We start from the raw sequence: 18,083 nt of genomic DNA on the forward strand, positions 1-18,083 counted from the left end.
TTTAGGCCCTCAAAAATGCGATCGTTTACGGAGAAGAAGAAGAAGAAGAATAATAATAATTCTTACAAAAACAAGAGGGACCTCGCAGCGGTCGCTGCTCGGGCCCTAATAATAATAATAATAATAATAATAATAATAATAATAATAATAATAATAATTTTTACAAAAACAATAGGGACCTCGCAGCGGTCGCTGCTCGGGCCCTAATAATAATAATAATAATCCGATCGAAAAACAATAGGGACCTCGCAGCGGTAGCTGCTCGGGCCCTAACTAGAGCTGCGAGCAGCTATAAAGGGCCCTCGCAGCCCGGGCCACGTTGGAGTCCTTGCACGTTGGGGTACTTGCACGTTAGGGTACTGGCACGTTGGGGTACTGGCATATTGGAAGCAAAATTTCTTTGAAAATGGCATAATAAACGTTTACATGTAGAATATTTTTTTTGCCAGTGTGTATCAAGCTCAACGGGTTTTGGGGATTGTTAAGACCTGCAAAAATCTGCGTCCTTTTTTATTTTTAGGCAATGAGTTGCCCTGATTGGTATTTTTTGTAAAAGTGTATATATACATCATCGCTCGTTGTACTCATTGCACAATGTTACTTTTATTGTCCAAAGGGGCAATCAAAAATGAATAAAACAACATGGAAACGTACATACGTTTGGATCGGTGTGAAGCCAGTGAACAATTTGAGTGGTGGAAACTAAAAGAATATTCATAAATGACTTAGTCATCACACTTAGAATGAGTTTACATTTTTTGTACAAAATACCGTATGTGGGGTATTTTTTTTTATTTTTATATAAGCCTCAAGGGCTAGGTGGCGCTGTATTTATAACTGAATGTTGTCATCGAGATACCTTCAGGCCTTGATTATAAGCATACATGTCAAGTGTGGGATTTTTTTTGGAGCATGTACCGTGGAGTTATTAAGCATATCCTTCATTCACGATATTGCTTTTAATGTCCACAGAGGCTATCAAAAATAAATAAAAATATATATATGTTTGGATAAGTCTGATGCCAGTGAACATTTTGAGTGGTGGAAACTAAAAGAATATTCATAAATGACGTAGTTATCACACTTAGAATGAGTTTACATTTTTTGTACAAAATACCGTATGTGGGGTATTTTTTTTTTTATGCCTCAAGGGCTAGGTGGCGCTGCATATATAACTGAATGTTGTCATAGAGATAGCTTCAGGCCTTGACGATAAACATACATGTCAAGTTTGGGATTTTTTGGAGCATGTGCCGGGGAGTTATTAAGCATATCCTTTTTCAGTGCGAAACACAAATTTTGATGCCCCGCCTTCATCATATAGTATTTCGAAAGGTCAAGATTTTTCCCCCTGTCGTTGGCTCAGGTCTTGACATGGTCCAGGTCAAGTCTTAACTCAGTCAGATGAAACGTGTAGGAGAAGTGGGCAAAAGTCTGCCCCCTGTGAATGTGCAAAAATAGTCTAAAATGGGACATTCAAAAATTCGTAGCCAACTTCCTGTTCATTTTAGCATATGGGTCCAAGAGACTTTTTTGTAGGTCTTGGGCTCCCTCATACACCTAAAAATATTCGTCGTTCTTGCTTAAACGTACAACCGGGGCTGCTTCGTTAAAAACTTCTCGGGGGCGCTATTGAGTCATTTTTGTAAAAATAGCACAATCAACAATAAAATATTGCTCATTTTACCAGGCCAGATGTGTGTGCCAAGTTTCATGAGTTTCTGTGCATGTTTAGACCCTCAAAACTGCCGTTGTTTTCTTGGCGAACAGCGCTTAGCCACACCCACAGCAATTCGCGAAAGCTCACAAACTTCGTGTTGTGACATCATGAAGGCCGAAACCCTCATCTGAGCAAATATGAGGTAGGTCCAGTTAACGTGTTTGGAGAAAAACGTAGAAGAAAATTCATAAGAAAAAAAATTGCCACTAGGTGGCGCTATCAGTTAGATGAAATATAAGTCAGTAGATGTCTTTAGGGCTGGACTCTCATCAAATGTGTGAAATTTTGAGAAGATAGGATCATCTCGGTCAAGTTAATGCAGCTTTTATTTTCACGAAAAATCTTCAGACTTTGCGTCACCGTAGCGGCCACGCCCTTTGGCGAAAAGTTACAATATTCGGTGTGGGGCATGATCAACATCTTAAGGCTTTTCTGACCAATTTTCAAATGGATCCCTTCAACAAGCTCAGCACAGTAGCTAAAAACGTAAAGTATGACATTTATTGTAACCACTAGGTGGCGCTATATGTATAACTGAATTTTATCATATAGATGTTTTCAGGCCGTGACTATTACGTTGCCTGAGAAGTTTGAGATTTTTTGGAGCTTGAACATGGGAGTTATTAAGCATTTGCTCTTTCTGGACAAATGAAATTTTAAAGGCAATATTTGATGCCCCGCCCCCGTCATATAGTATTTCAAAAAGGCAAGATGTTTTGCCCAGTTGTTCTCTCAGGTCTTGAGATGATAAATGCCAAGTTTGAAGTCAATTGGATGAAAAATGTTTGCAAAGGGGGAAAAAGCATGACCACAGTGAATGTGCCAAAATAGGCCAAAATTGGACATTAAAAAATTCATAGCTCACTTCCTGTACATTTTAGCTACATGGTCCCAATATACTTTTTTGTGCGTCTCGGGGTGCTACACGTGCCTGCCAATTTTTGTTGCTCTAGCTCAAACGTGCCGGGCTTGGTTTTTATTTTTCTACGCTAGGGGGCGCTATAGAGTCGCATTGTTATGACGACTTAATAATATCAAATTTTTCGCCGGGCCTGAGGAGTGTGCAAAGTTCGGTGAGTTTTCGTGAATGTTTAGGTACCCAAAATCGCGATCGTTTGCGGAGAATAAAGAAGAAGAAGAAGAAGAAGAAGAAGAAGAATAACTAGAGCTGCGAGCAGCTATAAAGGGCCCTCGCAGCCCGGGCCACATTGGGGTCCTTGCACGTTGGGGTACTTGCACGTTGGGGTACTGGCACGTTGGGGTACTGACATATTGGAAGCAAAATTTCTTTGAAAATGGCATCATAAACGTTTACATGTAGAATATTTTTTTGCCAGTGTGTGTGTCAAGCTCAACGGGTTTTGGTGATTGTTAAGACCTGCAAAAATCAGCGTCCTTTTTTATTTTTAGGCAATGAGTTGCCCTGATTGGTATTTTTTTGTAAAAGTGTATATACACATCATCGCTCGTTGTACTCATTGCACAATGTTACTTTTATTGTCCAAAGGGGCAATCAAAAATGAATAAAACAAAATGGAAACGTACATACGTTTGGATCGGTGTGAAGCCAGTGAACAATTTGAGTGGTGGAAACTAAAAGAAGATTCATAAATGACTTAGTTATCACACTTAGAATGATTGTACATTTTTTGTACAAAATACCGTATGTGGGGTATTTTTTGTTTATTTTTATATAAGCCTCAAGGGCTAGGTGGCGCTGTATTTATAACTGAATGTTGTCATAGAGATACCTTCAGGCCTTGATTATAAGCATACATGTCAAGTGTGGGATTTTTTTTGGAGCATGTACCGTGGAGTTATTAAGCATATCCTTCATTCACGATATTGCTTTTAATGTCCATAGAGTCTATCAAAAAGAAATAAAAATATATATATGTTTGGATAAGTCTGATGCCAGTGAACATTTTGAGTGGTGGAAACTAAAAGAATATTCATAAATGACTTCGTTATCACACTTAGAATGAGTTTACATTTTTTGTACAAAATACCGTATGTGGGGTATTTTTTTTTCATGCCTCAAAGGCTAGGTGGCGCTGCATATATAACTGAATGTTGTCATAGAGATAACTTCAGGCCTTGACGATAAACATACATGTCAAGTTTGGGATTTTTTGGAGCATGTACCGGGGAGTTATCAAGCATATCCTTTTTCATTGCGAAACACAAATTTTGATGCCCCGCCCTCATCATATAGTATTTCGAAAAGTCAAAATTTTTCCCCCTGTCGTTGGCTCAGGTCTTGACATGGTCCAGGCCAAGTCTTAACTCAGTCGGATGAAACGTGTAGGAGAGGTGGGCAAAAGTCTGCCCCCTGTGAATGTGCAAAAATCGTCAAAAATGGGACATTCAAAAATTCGTAGCTCACTTCCTGTTCATTTTAGCATATGGGTACAAGAGACTTTTTTGTAGGTCTTGGGCTCCCTCATACACCTGAAAATATTCGTCGTTCTTGCTTAAACGTACAACCGGGGCTGCTTCGTTAAAAATTTCGAGGGGGCGCTATTGAGTCATTTTTGTAAAAATAGCACAATCAACAATAAAAAATTGCTCATTTTACCAGGCCAGATGTGTGTGCCAAGTTTCAGGAGTTTCTGTGCATGTTTAGACCCTCAAAACTGGCGTTGTTTTCTTGGCGAACAGCGCTTAGCCACGCCCACAGCAATTCGCGAAAACTCACAAACTTCGTGTTGTGACATCATGAAGGCCGAAACCCTCATCTGAGCAAATATGAGGTAGGTCCAGTTAACGTGTTTGGAGAAAAACGTAGAAGAAAATTCGTAAGAAAAAAAATTGCCACTAGGTGGCGCTATCAGTTAGATGAAATGTAAGTTAGTAGATGTCTTTAGAGCTGGACTCTCATCAAATGTGTGAAATTTTGAGAAGATAGGATCATCTCGGTCAAGTTAATGCAGCTTTTATTGTCACGAAAAATCTTCAGACTTTGCGTCACCGTAGCGGCCACGCCCTTTGGCGAAAAGTTACAATATTCGGTGTGGGGCATCATCAACATCTTAAGGCTTTTCTGACCAATTTTCAACTGGATCCCTTCAACGAGCTCAGCACAGTAGCTAAAAACGTAAAGTATGACATTTATTGTAACCACTAGGTGGCGCTATATGTATAACTGAATTTTGTCATATAGATGTTTTCAGGCCGTGACTATTACGTTGCCTGAGAAGTTTGAGATTTTTTGGAGCTTGTACATGGGAGTTATTCAGCATTTGCTCTTTCTGGACAAATGAAATTTTAAAGGCAATATTTGATGCCCCGCCCCCGTCATATAGTATTTCAAAAAGGCAAGACTTTTTGCCCAGCTGTTCTCTTAGGTCTTGAGATGATAAATGCCAAGTTTGAAGTCAATTGGATGAAAAATGTTTGCAAAGGGGGAAAAAGCATGACCACAGTGAATGTGCCAAAATAGGCCAAAATTGGACATTAAAAAATTCATAGCTCACTTCCTGTACATTTTAGCTACATGGTCCCAATAGACTTTTTTGTGCGTCTCGGGGTGCTACACGTGCCTGCCAATTTTCGTTGCTCTAGCTCAAACATGCCGGGCTTGGTTTTTATTTTTCTATGCTAGGGGGCGCTATAGAGTCGCGTTGTTATGACGACTTCATAATATCAAATTTTTCGCCGGGCCTGAGGAGTGTGCAAAGTTTGGTGAGTTTTCGTAAATGTTTAGGTACCCAAAATCGCGATCGTTTACGGAGAAAAAGAATAATAATAATAATAATAATAATAATAATCCGATCGAAAAACAATAGGGACCTCGCAGCGGTAGCTGCTCGGGCCCTAACTAGAGCTGCGAGCAGCTATAAAGGGCCCTCGCAGCCCGGGCCACGTTGGAGTCCTTGCACGTTGGGGTACTTGCACGTTAGGGTACTGGCACGTTGGGGTACTGGCATATTGGAAGCAAAATTTCTTTGAAAATGGCATAATAAACGTTTACATGTAGAATATTTTTTTTGCCAGTGTGTATCAAGCTCAACGGGTTTTGGGGATTGTTAAGACCTGCAAAAATCTGCGTCCTTTTTTATTTTTAGGCAATGAGTTGCCCTGATTGGTATTTTTTGTAAAAGTGTATATATACATCATCGCTCGTTGTACTCATTGCACAATGTTACTTTTATTGTCCAAAGGGGCAATCAAAAATGAATAAAACAACATGGAAACGTACATACGTTTGGATCGGTGTGAAGCCAGTGAACAATTTGAGTGGTGGAAACTAAAAGAATATTCATAAATGACTTAGTCATCACACTTAGAATGAGTTTACATTTTTTGTACAAAATACCGTATGTGGGGTATTTTTTTTTATTTTTATATAAGCCTCAAGGGCTAGGTGGCGCTGTATTTATAACTGAATGTTGTCATCGAGATACCTTCAGGCCTTGATTATAAGCATACATGTCAAGTGTGGGATTTTTTTTGGAGCATGTACCGTGGAGTTATTAAGCATATCCTTCATTCACGATATTGCTTTTAATGTCCACAGAGGCTATCAAAAATAAATAAAAATATATATATGTTTGGATAAGTCTGATGCCAGTGAACATTTTGAGTGGTGGAAACTAAAAGAATATTCATAAATGACGTAGTTATCACACTTAGAATGAGTTTACATTTTTTGTACAAAATACCGTATGTGGGGTATTTTTTTTTTTATGCCTCAAGGGCTAGGTGGCGCTGCATATATAACTGAATGTTGTCATAGAGATAGCTTCAGGCCTTGACGATAAACATACATGTCAAGTTTGGGATTTTTTGGAGCATGTGCCGGGGAGTTATTAAGCATATCCTTTTTCAGTGCGAAACACAAATTTTGATGCCCCGCCTTCATCATATAGTATTTCGAAAGGTCAAGATTTTTCCCCCTGTCGTTGGCTCAGGTCTTGACATGGTCCAGGTCAAGTCTTAACTCAGTCAGATGAAACGTGTAGGAGAAGTGGGCAAAAGTCTGCCCCCTGTGAATGTGCAAAAATAGTCTAAAATGGGACATTCAAAAATTCGTAGCCAACTTCCTGTTCATTTTAGCATATGGGTCCAAGAGACTTTTTTGTAGGTCTTGGGCTCCCTCATACACCTAAAAATATTCGTCGTTCTTGCTTAAACGTACAACCGGGGCTGCTTCGTTAAAAACTTCTCGGGGGCGCTATTGAGTCATTTTTGTAAAAATAGCACAATCAACAATAAAATATTGCTCATTTTACCAGGCCAGATGTGTGTGCCAAGTTTCATGAGTTTCTGTGCATGTTTAGACCCTCAAAACTGCCGTTGTTTTCTTGGCGAACAGCGCTTAGCCACACCCACAGCAATTCGCGAAAGCTCACAAACTTCGTGTTGTGACATCATGAAGGCCGAAACCCTCATCTGAGCAAATATGAGGTAGGTCCAGTTAACGTGTTTGGAGAAAAACGTAGAAGAAAATTCATAAGAAAAAAAATTGCCACTAGGTGGCGCTATCAGTTAGATGAAATATAAGTCAGTAGATGTCTTTAGGGCTGGACTCTCATCAAATGTGTGAAATTTTGAGAAGATAGGATCATCTCGGTCAAGTTAATGCAGCTTTTATTTTCACGAAAAATCTTCAGACTTTGCGTCACCGTAGCGGCCACGCCCTTTGGCGAAAAGTTACAATATTCGGTGTGGGGCATGATCAACATCTTAAGGCTTTTCTGACCAATTTTCAAATGGATCCCTTCAACAAGCTCAGCACAGTAGCTAAAAACGTAAAGTATGACATTTATTGTAACCACTAGGTGGCGCTATATGTATAACTGAATTTTATCATATAGATGTTTTCAGGCCGTGACTATTACGTTGCCTGAGAAGTTTGAGATTTTTTGGAGCTTGAACATGGGAGTTATTAAGCATTTGCTCTTTCTGGACAAATGAAATTTTAAAGGCAATATTTGATGCCCCGCCCCCGTCATATAGTATTTCAAAAAGGCAAGATGTTTTGCCCAGTTGTTCTCTCAGGTCTTGAGATGATAAATGCCAAGTTTGAAGTCAATTGGATGAAAAATGTTTGCAAAGGGGGAAAAAGCATGACCACAGTGAATGTGCCAAAATAGGCCAAAATTGGACATTAAAAAATTCATAGCTCACTTCCTGTACATTTTAGCTACATGGTCCCAATATACTTTTTTGTGCGTCTCGGGGTGCTACACGTGCCTGCCAATTTTTGTTGCTCTAGCTCAAACGTGCCGGGCTTGGTTTTTATTTTTCTACGCTAGGGGGCGCTATAGAGTCGCATTGTTATGACGACTTAATAATATCAAATTTTTCGCCGGGCCTGAGGAGTGTGCAAAGTTCGGTGAGTTTTCGTGAATGTTTAGGTACCCAAAATCGCGATCGTTTGCGGAGAATAAAGAAGAAGAAGAAGAAGAAGAAGAAGAAGAATAACTAGAGCTGCGAGCAGCTATAAAGGGCCCTCGCAGCCCGGGCCACATTGGGGTCCTTGCACGTTGGGGTACTTGCACGTTGGGGTACTGGCACGTTGGGGTACTGACATATTGGAAGCAAAATTTCTTTGAAAATGGCATCATAAACGTTTACATGTAGAATATTTTTTTGCCAGTGTGTGTGTCAAGCTCAACGGGTTTTGGTGATTGTTAAGACCTGCAAAAATCAGCGTCCTTTTTTATTTTTAGGCAATGAGTTGCCCTGATTGGTATTTTTTTGTAAAAGTGTATATACACATCATCGCTCGTTGTACTCATTGCACAATGTTACTTTTATTGTCCAAAGGGGCAATCAAAAATGAATAAAACAAAATGGAAACGTACATACGTTTGGATCGGTGTGAAGCCAGTGAACAATTTGAGTGGTGGAAACTAAAAGAAGATTCATAAATGACTTAGTTATCACACTTAGAATGATTGTACATTTTTTGTACAAAATACCGTATGTGGGGTATTTTTTGTTTATTTTTATATAAGCCTCAAGGGCTAGGTGGCGCTGTATTTATAACTGAATGTTGTCATAGAGATACCTTCAGGCCTTGATTATAAGCATACATGTCAAGTGTGGGATTTTTTTTGGAGCATGTACCGTGGAGTTATTAAGCATATCCTTCATTCACGATATTGCTTTTAATGTCCACAGAGGCTATCAAAAATAAATAAAAATATATATATGTTTGGATAAGTCTGATGCCAGTGAACATTTTGAGTGGTGGAAACTAAAAGAATATTCATAAATGACTTAGTTATCACACTTAGAATGAGTTTACATTTTTTGTACAAAATACCGTATGTGGGGTATTTTTTTTTTATGCCTCAAGGGCTAGGTGGCGCTGCATATATAACTGAATGTTGTCATAGAGATAGCTTCAGGCCTTGACGATAAACATACATGTCAAGTTTGGGATTTTTTGGAGCATGTACCGGGGAGTTATTAAGCATATCCTTTTTCAGTGCGAAACACAAATTTTGATGCCCCGCCTTCATCATATAGTATTTCGAAAGGTCAAGATTTTTCCCCCTGTCGTTGGCTCAGGTCTTGACATGGTCCAGGTCAAGTCTTAACTCAGTCAGATGAAACGTGTAGGAGAAGTGGGCAAAAGTCTGCCCCCTGTGAATGTGCAAAAATAGTCAAAAATGGGACATTCAAAAATTCGTAGCTAACTTCCTGTTCATTTTAGCATATGGGTCCAAGAGACTTTTTTGTAGGTCTTGGGCTCCCTCATACACCTAAAAATATTCGTCGTTCTTGCTTAAACGTACAACCGGGGCTGCTTCGTTAAAAACTTCTCGGGGGCGCTATTGAGTCATTTGTGTAAAAATAGCACAATCAACAATAAAATATTGCTCATTTTACCAGGCCAGATGTGTGTGCCAAGTTTCATGAGTTTCTGTGCATGTTTAGACCCTCAAAACTGGCGTTGTTTTCTTGGAGAACAGCGCTTAGCCACACCCACAGCAATTCGCGAAAACTCACAAACTTCGTGTTGTGACATCATGAAGGCCGAAACCCTCATCTGAGCAAATATGAGGTAGGTCCAGTTAACGTGTTTGGAGAAAAACGTAGAAGAAAATTCGTAAGAAAAAAAATTGCCACTAGGTGGCGCTATCAGTTAGATGAAAAATAAGTCAGTAGATGTCTTTAGGGCTGGACTCTCATCAAATGTGTGAAATTTTGAGAAGATAGGATCATCTCGGTCAAGTTAATGCAGCTTTTATTTTCACGAAAAATCTTCAGACTTTGCGTCACCGTAGCGGCCACGCCCTTTGGCGAAAAGTTACAATATTCGGTGTGGGGCATGATCAACATCTTAAGGCTTTTCTGACCAATTTTCAAATGGATCCCTTCAACAAGCTCAGCACAGTAGCTAAAAACGTAAAGTATGACATTTATTGTAACCACTAGGTGGCGCTATATGTATAACTGAATTTTATCATATAGATGTTTTCAGGCCGTGACTATTACGTTGCCTGAGAAGTTTGAGATTTTTTGGAGCTTGAACATGGGAGTTATTAAGCATTTGCTCTTTCTGGACAAATGAAATTTTAAAGGCAATATTTGATGCCCCGCCCCCGTCATATAGTATTTCAAAAAGGCAAGATATTTTGCCCAGTTTTTCTCTCAGGTCTTGAGATGATAAATGCCAAGTTTGAAGTCAATTGGATGAAAAATGTTTGCAAAGGGGGAAAAAGCATGACCACAGTGAATGTGCCAAAATAGGCCAAAATTGGACATAAAAAAATTCATAGCTCACTTCCTGTACATTTTAGCTACATGGTCCCAATAGACTTTTTTGTGCGTCTCGGGGTGCTACACGTGCCTGCCAATTTTTGTTGCTCTAGCTCAAACGTGCCGGGCTTGGTTTGTATTTTTCTACGCTAGGGGGCGCTATCGAGTCGCATTGTTATGACGACTTAATAATATCAAATTTTTCGCCGAGCCTGAGGAGTGTGCAAAGTTCGGTGAGTTTTCGTGAATGTTTAGGTACCCAAAATCGCGATCGTTTGCGGAGAATAAAGAAGAAGAAGAAGAAGAAGAAGAATAACTAGAGCTGCGAGCAGCTATAAAGGGCCCTCGCAGCCCAGGCCACGTTGGGGTACTTGCACGTTGGGGTACTGGCACATTGGAAGCAGAATTTCTTTGAAAATGGCATGATAAACATGTGGATTTTTTATTTTTTTTTGCCAGGTGTGATGAGTGTGTCAAGCTCAATGGGTTTTGGTGATTGTTAAGATCTGCAAAAATCAGCGTCTTTTTTTTATTTTTAGGCAATGAGTTGCCCTGATTGGTATTTTTCGTAAAAGTATATATACACGCATCATCGCTCGTACTCATTGCACAATGTTGCTTTTATTGTCCATAGAGGCGATCAAAAAAAAAAAAAAAACTAAATAAAAAATACGTATGTTTGGATCGGTCTGATGCCAGGGAACATATTGAGTGGTGGAAAGTAAAATAATATTCATAAATGACTTAGTTATCACACTTACAATGAGTTTACAATTTTTGCAAAAATACCGTAAGTGAGGCATTTTTTTTTTTTATGCCTCAAGGACTAGGTGGCGCTGTATTTATAACTGAATTTTGTCATAGAGATACCTTCAGGCCTTGACTATAAATATACATTTCAAGTATGGGATTTTTTGGAGCATGTACCTGGGAGTTATTCAGCATAGCCTTCATTCACGATATTGCTTTTAATGTCCATAGAGACTATCAAAAATACATAAAACTAAATAACAAAAATATGTATGTTTGGTTAGGTCTGATGCCAGTGAATATTTTGAGTGGTGGAAAGTAAAAGAATATTCCTAAATGACTTAGTTATCACACTGAGAATGAGTTTACATTTTTTGTACAAAATACCGTAAGTGGGGTATTTTTTTTTCATGCCTCAAGGGCCAAGTGGCGCTGCATATATAACTGAATGTTGTCATAGAGATACCTTCAGGCCTTGACAATAAACATACATGTCAAGTTTGGGATTTTTTGGAGCATGTATCGGGGAGTTATTAAGCATATCCTTTTTCAGTGCGAAACACAAATTTTGATGCCCCGCCCTCATCATATAGTATTTCCAAAAGTCAAGAATTTTCCGTCTGTTGTTGGCTCAGGTCTTGGCATGGTCCAGGTCAAGTCATAAGTCAGTCGGATAAAACGTGTAGGAGAAGTGGGCAAAAGTATGCCCCCTGAAAATGTGCAAAAATCGTCAAAAATGGGACATTCAAAAATTCGTAGCTCACTTCCTGTTCATTTTAGCATATGGGTCCAAGAGACTTTTTTGTAGGTCTTTGGCTCCCTCATACACCTAAAAATTTTCGTAGATCTTGCTTAAACGTACAATCGGGGCTGCTTCGTTAAAAATTTTTAGGGGGCGCTATTGAGTCATTTTTGTAAAAATAGGACAATACATGAAAAAATATTGCTCATTTTGCCAGGCCAGATGTGTGTGCCAAGTTTCATGAGTTTCTGCGCATGTTTAGACCATCAAAACTGGCGTTGTTTTCTTGGCGAACAGTGCTTAGCCACGCCCACAGTGATTCGCGAAAACTCACAAACTTCGTGTTGTGACATCATGAAGGCCGAAACCCTCATCTGAGCAAATATGAGGTTGGTCCAGTTAACGTGTTTGGAGAAAAATGTACAAGAAAATTCGTAAGAAAAAAAATTGCCACTAGGTGGCGCTATCAGTAAGATGAAATATAAGTTCGTAGATGTCTTTAGGGCTTGACTCTCATCAAATGTGTGAAATTTTGAGAAGATAGGATCATCTCGGTCAAGTTCATGCAGCTTTTATTGTCACGAAAAATCTTCAGACTTTGCGGCACCGTAGCGGCCACGCCCTTTGGCGAAAAGTTACAATATTCGGTGTGGGGCATGATCAACATCTTAAGGATTTTCTGACCAACTTTCAACTGGATCCCTTCAACGAGCTCAGCGCAGTAGCTAAAAACGTAAAGTATGACATTTATTGTTACCACTAGGTGGTGCTATATGTATAACTGAATTTTATCATATAGATGTTTTCAGGCCGTGACTATTACGTTGCCTGAGAAGTTTGAGATTTTTTGGAGCTTGAACATGGGAGTTATTAAGCATTTGCTCTTTCTGGACAAATGAAATTTTAAAGACAATATTTGATGCCCCGCCCCCATCATATAGTATTTCTAAAAGGCAAGACTTTTTGACCAGTTGTTCTCTCAGGTCTTGAGATGATAAATGCCAAGTTTGATATGAATTGGATGAAAAATGTTTGCAGAGGGGGAAAAAGCATGACCACAGTGAATGTGCCAAAATAGGCCAAAATTGGACATAAAAAAATTCATAGCTCATTTCCTGTACATTTTAGCTACATGGTCCCAATAGACTTTTTTGTGTGTCTCGGGGTGCTACACGTGCCTGCCAATTTTCGTTGCTCTAGCTCAAACGTGCCAGGCTTGGTTTTTATTTTTCTACGCTAGGGGGCGCTATAGAGTCGCGTTGTTATGACGACTTCATAATATAAAATTTTTCGCCGGGCCTGAGGAGTGTGCCAAGTTTGGTGAGTTTTCGTGAATGTTTAGGTCCTCAAAAATGCGATCGTTTACGGAGAAGAAGAAGAAGAAGAAGAAGAAGAAGAAGAAGAAGGATAACTAGAGCTGCGAGCAGCTTTCAAGGGCCCTCGCAGCCCGGGCAACGTTGGGGTCCTTGCACGTTGGGGTACTTGCACGTTGGGGTACTGGCACATTGGGGTACTGGCATATTGGAAGCAAAATTTCTTTGAAAATGGCATAATAAACGTTTACATGTAGAATATTTTTTTGCCAGTGTGTGTATCAAGCTCAACGGGTTTTGGTGATTGTTAAGACCTGCAAAAATCAGCGTCCTTTTTTATTTTTAGGCAATGAGTTGCCCTGATTGGTATTTTTTTGTAAAAGTGTATATACACATCATCGCTCGTTGTACTCATTGCACAATGTTACTTTTATTGTCCAAAGGGGCAATCAAAAATGAATAAAACAAAATGGAAACGTACATACGTTTGGATCGGTGTGAAGCCAGTGAACAATTTGAGTGGTGGAAACTAAAAGAATATTCATAAATGACTTAGTTATCACACTTAGAATGAGTGTACATTTTTTGTACAAAATACCGTATGTGGGGTATTTATTTTTTTTTTTTTATGCCTCAAGGGCTAGGTGGCGCTGTATTTATAACTGAATGTTGACATGTATGCTTATAATCAAGGCCTGAAGGTATCTCTATGACAAGTGTGGGATTTTTTTTGGAGCATGTACCGTGGAGTTATTAAGCATATCCTTCATTCACGATATTGCTTTTAATGTCCATAGAGGCTATCAAAAATAAATAAAAATATATATATGTTTGGATAAGTCTGATGCCAGTGAACATTTTGAGTGGTGGAAACTAAAAGAATATTCATAAATGACTTAGTTATTACACTTAGAATGAGTTTACATTTTTTGTACAAAATACCGTATGTGGGGTATTTTTTTTTATGCCTCAAGGGCTAGGTGGCGCTGCATATATTACTGAATGTTGTCATAGAGATAGCTTCAGGCCTTGACGATAAACATACATGTCAAGTTTGGGATTTTTTGGAGCATGTACCGGGGAGTTATTAAGCATATCCTTTTTCAGTGCGAAACACAAATTTTGATGCCCCGCCTTCATCATATAGTATTTCGAAAGGTCAAGATTTTTCCCCCTGTCGTTGGCTCAGGACTTGACATGGTCCAGGTCAAGTCTTAACTCAGTCAGATGAAACGTGTAGGAGAAGTGGGCAAAAGTCTGCCCCCTGTGAATGTGCAAAAATTGTCAAAAATGGGACATTCAAAAATTCGTAGCTCACTTCCTGTTCATTTTAGCATATGGGTCCAAGAGACTTTTTTGTAGGTCTTGGGCTCCCTCATACACCTAAAAATATTCGTCGTTCTTGCTTAAACGTACAACCGGGGCTGCTTCGTTAAAAACTTCTAGGGGGCGCTATTGAGTCATTTTTGTAAAAATAGCACAATCAACAATAAAATATTGCTAATTTTACCAGGCCAGATGTGTGTGCCAAGTTTCATGAGTTTCTGTGCATGTTTAGACCCTCAAAACTGGCGTTGTTTTCTTGGCGAACAGCGCTTAGCCACACCCACAGCAATTCGCGAAAACTCACAAACTTCGTGTTGTGACATCATGAAGGCCGAAACCCTCATCTGAGCAAATATGAGGTAGGTCCAGTTAACGTGTTTGGAGAAAAACGTAGAAGAAAATTCGTAAGAAAAAAAATTGCCACTAGGTGGCGCTATCAGTTAGATGAAATATAAGTCAGTAGATGTCTTTAGGGCTGGACTCTCATCAAATGTGTGAAATTTTGAGAAGATAGGATCATCTCGGTCAAGTTAATGCAGCTTTTATTTTCACGAAAAATCTTCAGACTTTACGTCACCGTAGCGGCCACGCCCTTTGGCGAAAAGTTACAATATTCGGTGTGGGGCATGATCAACATCTTAAGGCTTTTCTGACCAATTTTCAAATGGATCCCTTCAACAAGCTCAGCACAGTAGCTAAAAACGTAAAGTATGACATTTATTGTAACCACTAGGTGGCGCTATATGTATAACTGAATTTTGTCATATAGATGTTTTCAGGCCGTGACTATTACGTTGCCTGAGAAGTTTGAGATTTTTTGGAGCTTGAACATGGGAGTTATTAAGCATTTGCTCTTTCTGGACAAATGAAATTTTAAAGGCAATATTTGATGCCCCGCCCCCGTCATATAGTATTTCAAAAAGGCAAGATGTTTTGCCCAGTTGTTCTCTCAGGTCTTGAGATGATAAATGCCAAGTTTGAAGTCAATTGGATGAAAAATGTTTGCAAAGGGGGAAAAAGCATGACCACAGTGAATGTGCCAAAATAGGCCAAAATTGGACATAAAAAAATTCATAGCTCACTTCCTGTACATTTTAGCTACATGGTCCCAATAGACTTTTTTGTGCGTCTCGGGGAGCTACACGTGCCTGCCAATTTTTGTTGCTCTAGCTCAAACGTGCCGGGCTTGGTTTTTATTTTTCTACGCTAGGGGGCGCTATCGAGTCGCATTGTTATGACGACTTAATAATATCAAATTTTTCGCCGGGCCTGAGGAGTGTGCAAAGTTTGGTGAGTTTTCGTGAATGTTTAGGTACCCAAAATCGCGATCGTTTGCGGAGAATAAAGAAGAAGAAGAACTAGAGCTGCGAGCAGCTATAAAGGGCCCTCGCAGCCCGGGCCACGTTGGGGTTCTTGCACGTTGTGGTACTTGCATGTTGGGGTACTGGCACATTGGGGTACTGGCATATTGGAAGCAAAATTTCTTTGAAAATGGCATAATAAACGTTTACATGTAGAATATTTTTTTGCCAGTGTGTGTGTCAAGCTCAACGGGTTTTGGTGATTGTTAAGACCTGCAAAAATCAGCGTCCTTTTTTATTTTTAGGCAATGAGTTGCCCTGATTGGTATTTTTTTGTAAAAGTGTATATACACATCATCGCTCGTTGTACTCATTGCACAATATTACTTTTATTGTCCAAAGGGGCAATCAAAAATGAATAAAACAAAATGGAAACGTACATACGTTTGGATCGGTGTCAAGCCAGTGAACAATTTGAGTGGTGGAAACTAAAAGAATATTTATAAATGACTTAGTTATCACACTTAGAATGAGTGTACATTTTTTGTACAAAATACCGTATGTGGGGTATTTTTATTTATTTTTTATATAAGCCTCAAGGGCTAGGTGGCGCTGTATTTATAACTGAATGTTGTCATAGAGATACCTTCAGGCCTTGATTATAAGCATACATGTCAAGTGTGGGATTTTTTTTGGAGCATGTACGGTGGAGTTATTAAGCATATCCTTCATTCACGATATTGCTTTTAATGTCCATAGAGGCTATCAAAAATAAATAAAAATATATATATGTTTAGATAAGTCTGATGCCAGTGAACATTTTGAGTGGTGGAAACTAAAAGAATATTCAGAAATGACTTCGTTATCACACTTAGAATTAGTTTACATTTTTTGTACAAAATACCGTATGTGGGGTATTTTTTTTTCATGCCTCAAGGGCTAGGTGGCGCTGCATATATAACTGAATGTTGTCATAGAGATAACTTCAGGCCTTGACGATAAACATACATGTCAAGTTTGGGATTTTTTGGAGCATGTACCGGGGAGTTATCAAGCATATTCTTTTTCATTGCGAAACACAAATTTTGATGCCCCGCCCTCATCATATAGTATTTCGAAAAGTCAAAATTTTTCCCCCTGTCGTTGGCTCAGGTCTTGACATGGTCCAGGCCAAGTCTTAACTCAGTCGGATGAAACGTGTAGGAGAAGTGGGCAAAAGTCTGCCCCCTGTGAATGTGCAAAAATCGTCAAAAATGGGACATTCAAAAATTCATAGCTCACTTCCTGTTCATTTTAGCACATGGGTACAAGAGACTTTTTTGTAGGTCTTGGGCTCCCTCATACACCTAAAAATATTCGTCGTTCTTGCTTAAACGTACAACCGGGGCTGCTTCGTTAAAAATTTCGAGAGGGCGCTATTGAGTCATTTTTGTAAAAATAGCACAATCAACAATAAAATATTGCTCATTTTACCAGGCCAGATGTGTGTGCCAAGTTTCAGGAGTTTCTGTGCATGTTTAGACCCTCAAAACTGGCGTTGTTTTCTTGGCGAACAGCGCTTAGCCACGCCCACAGCAATTCGCGAAAACTCACAAACTTCGTGTTGTGACATCATGAAGGCCGAAACCCTCATCTGAGCAAATATGAGGTAGGTCCAGTTAACGTGTTTGGAGAAAAACGTAGAAGAAAATTCGTAAGAAAAAAAATTGCCACTAGGTGGCGCTATCAGTTAGATGAAATGTAAGTTAGTAGATGTCTTTAGAGCTGGACTCTCATCAAATGTGTGAAATTTTGAGAAGATAGGATCATCTCGGTCAAGTTAATGCAGCTTTTATTGTCACGAAAAATCTTCAGATTCCCGTCACCGTAGCGGTCACGCCCTTTGGCGAAAAGTTACAATATTCGGTGTGGGGCATGATCAACATGTTAAGGCTTTTCTGACCAATTTTCAAATGGATCCCTTCAACAAGCTCAGCACAGTAGCTAAAAACGTAAAGTATGACATTTATTGTAACCACTAGGTGGCGCTATATGTATAACTGAATTTTATCATATAGATGTTTTCAGGCCATGACTATTACATTGCCTGAGAAGTTTGAGATTTTTTGGAGCTTGAACATGGGAGTTATTAAGCATTTGCTCTTTCTGGACAAATGAAATTTTAAAGGCAATATTTGATGCCCCGCCCCCATCATATAGTATTTCGAAAAGGC

At 39.3% G+C, this 18,083-nt stretch overlaps 1 protein-coding gene across 4 annotated transcripts in view; it reads right to left on the reverse strand.

The window, feature by feature from the left end:
• Positions 1-18,083, reverse strand: part of slc27a6 (solute carrier family 27 member 6) — a 297,206-nt gene that overhangs the window by 39,623 nt on the left and 239,500 nt on the right. The gene's annotated exons all lie outside the window — the stretch shown is intronic.

Source organism: Festucalex cinctus, chromosome 15 (genome assembly GCF_051991245.1).
Source record: "Festucalex cinctus isolate MCC-2025b chromosome 15, RoL_Fcin_1.0, whole genome shotgun sequence".
In the NCBI taxonomy this organism is placed as follows: Eukaryota; Metazoa; Chordata; class Actinopteri; order Syngnathiformes; family Syngnathidae; genus Festucalex; species Festucalex cinctus.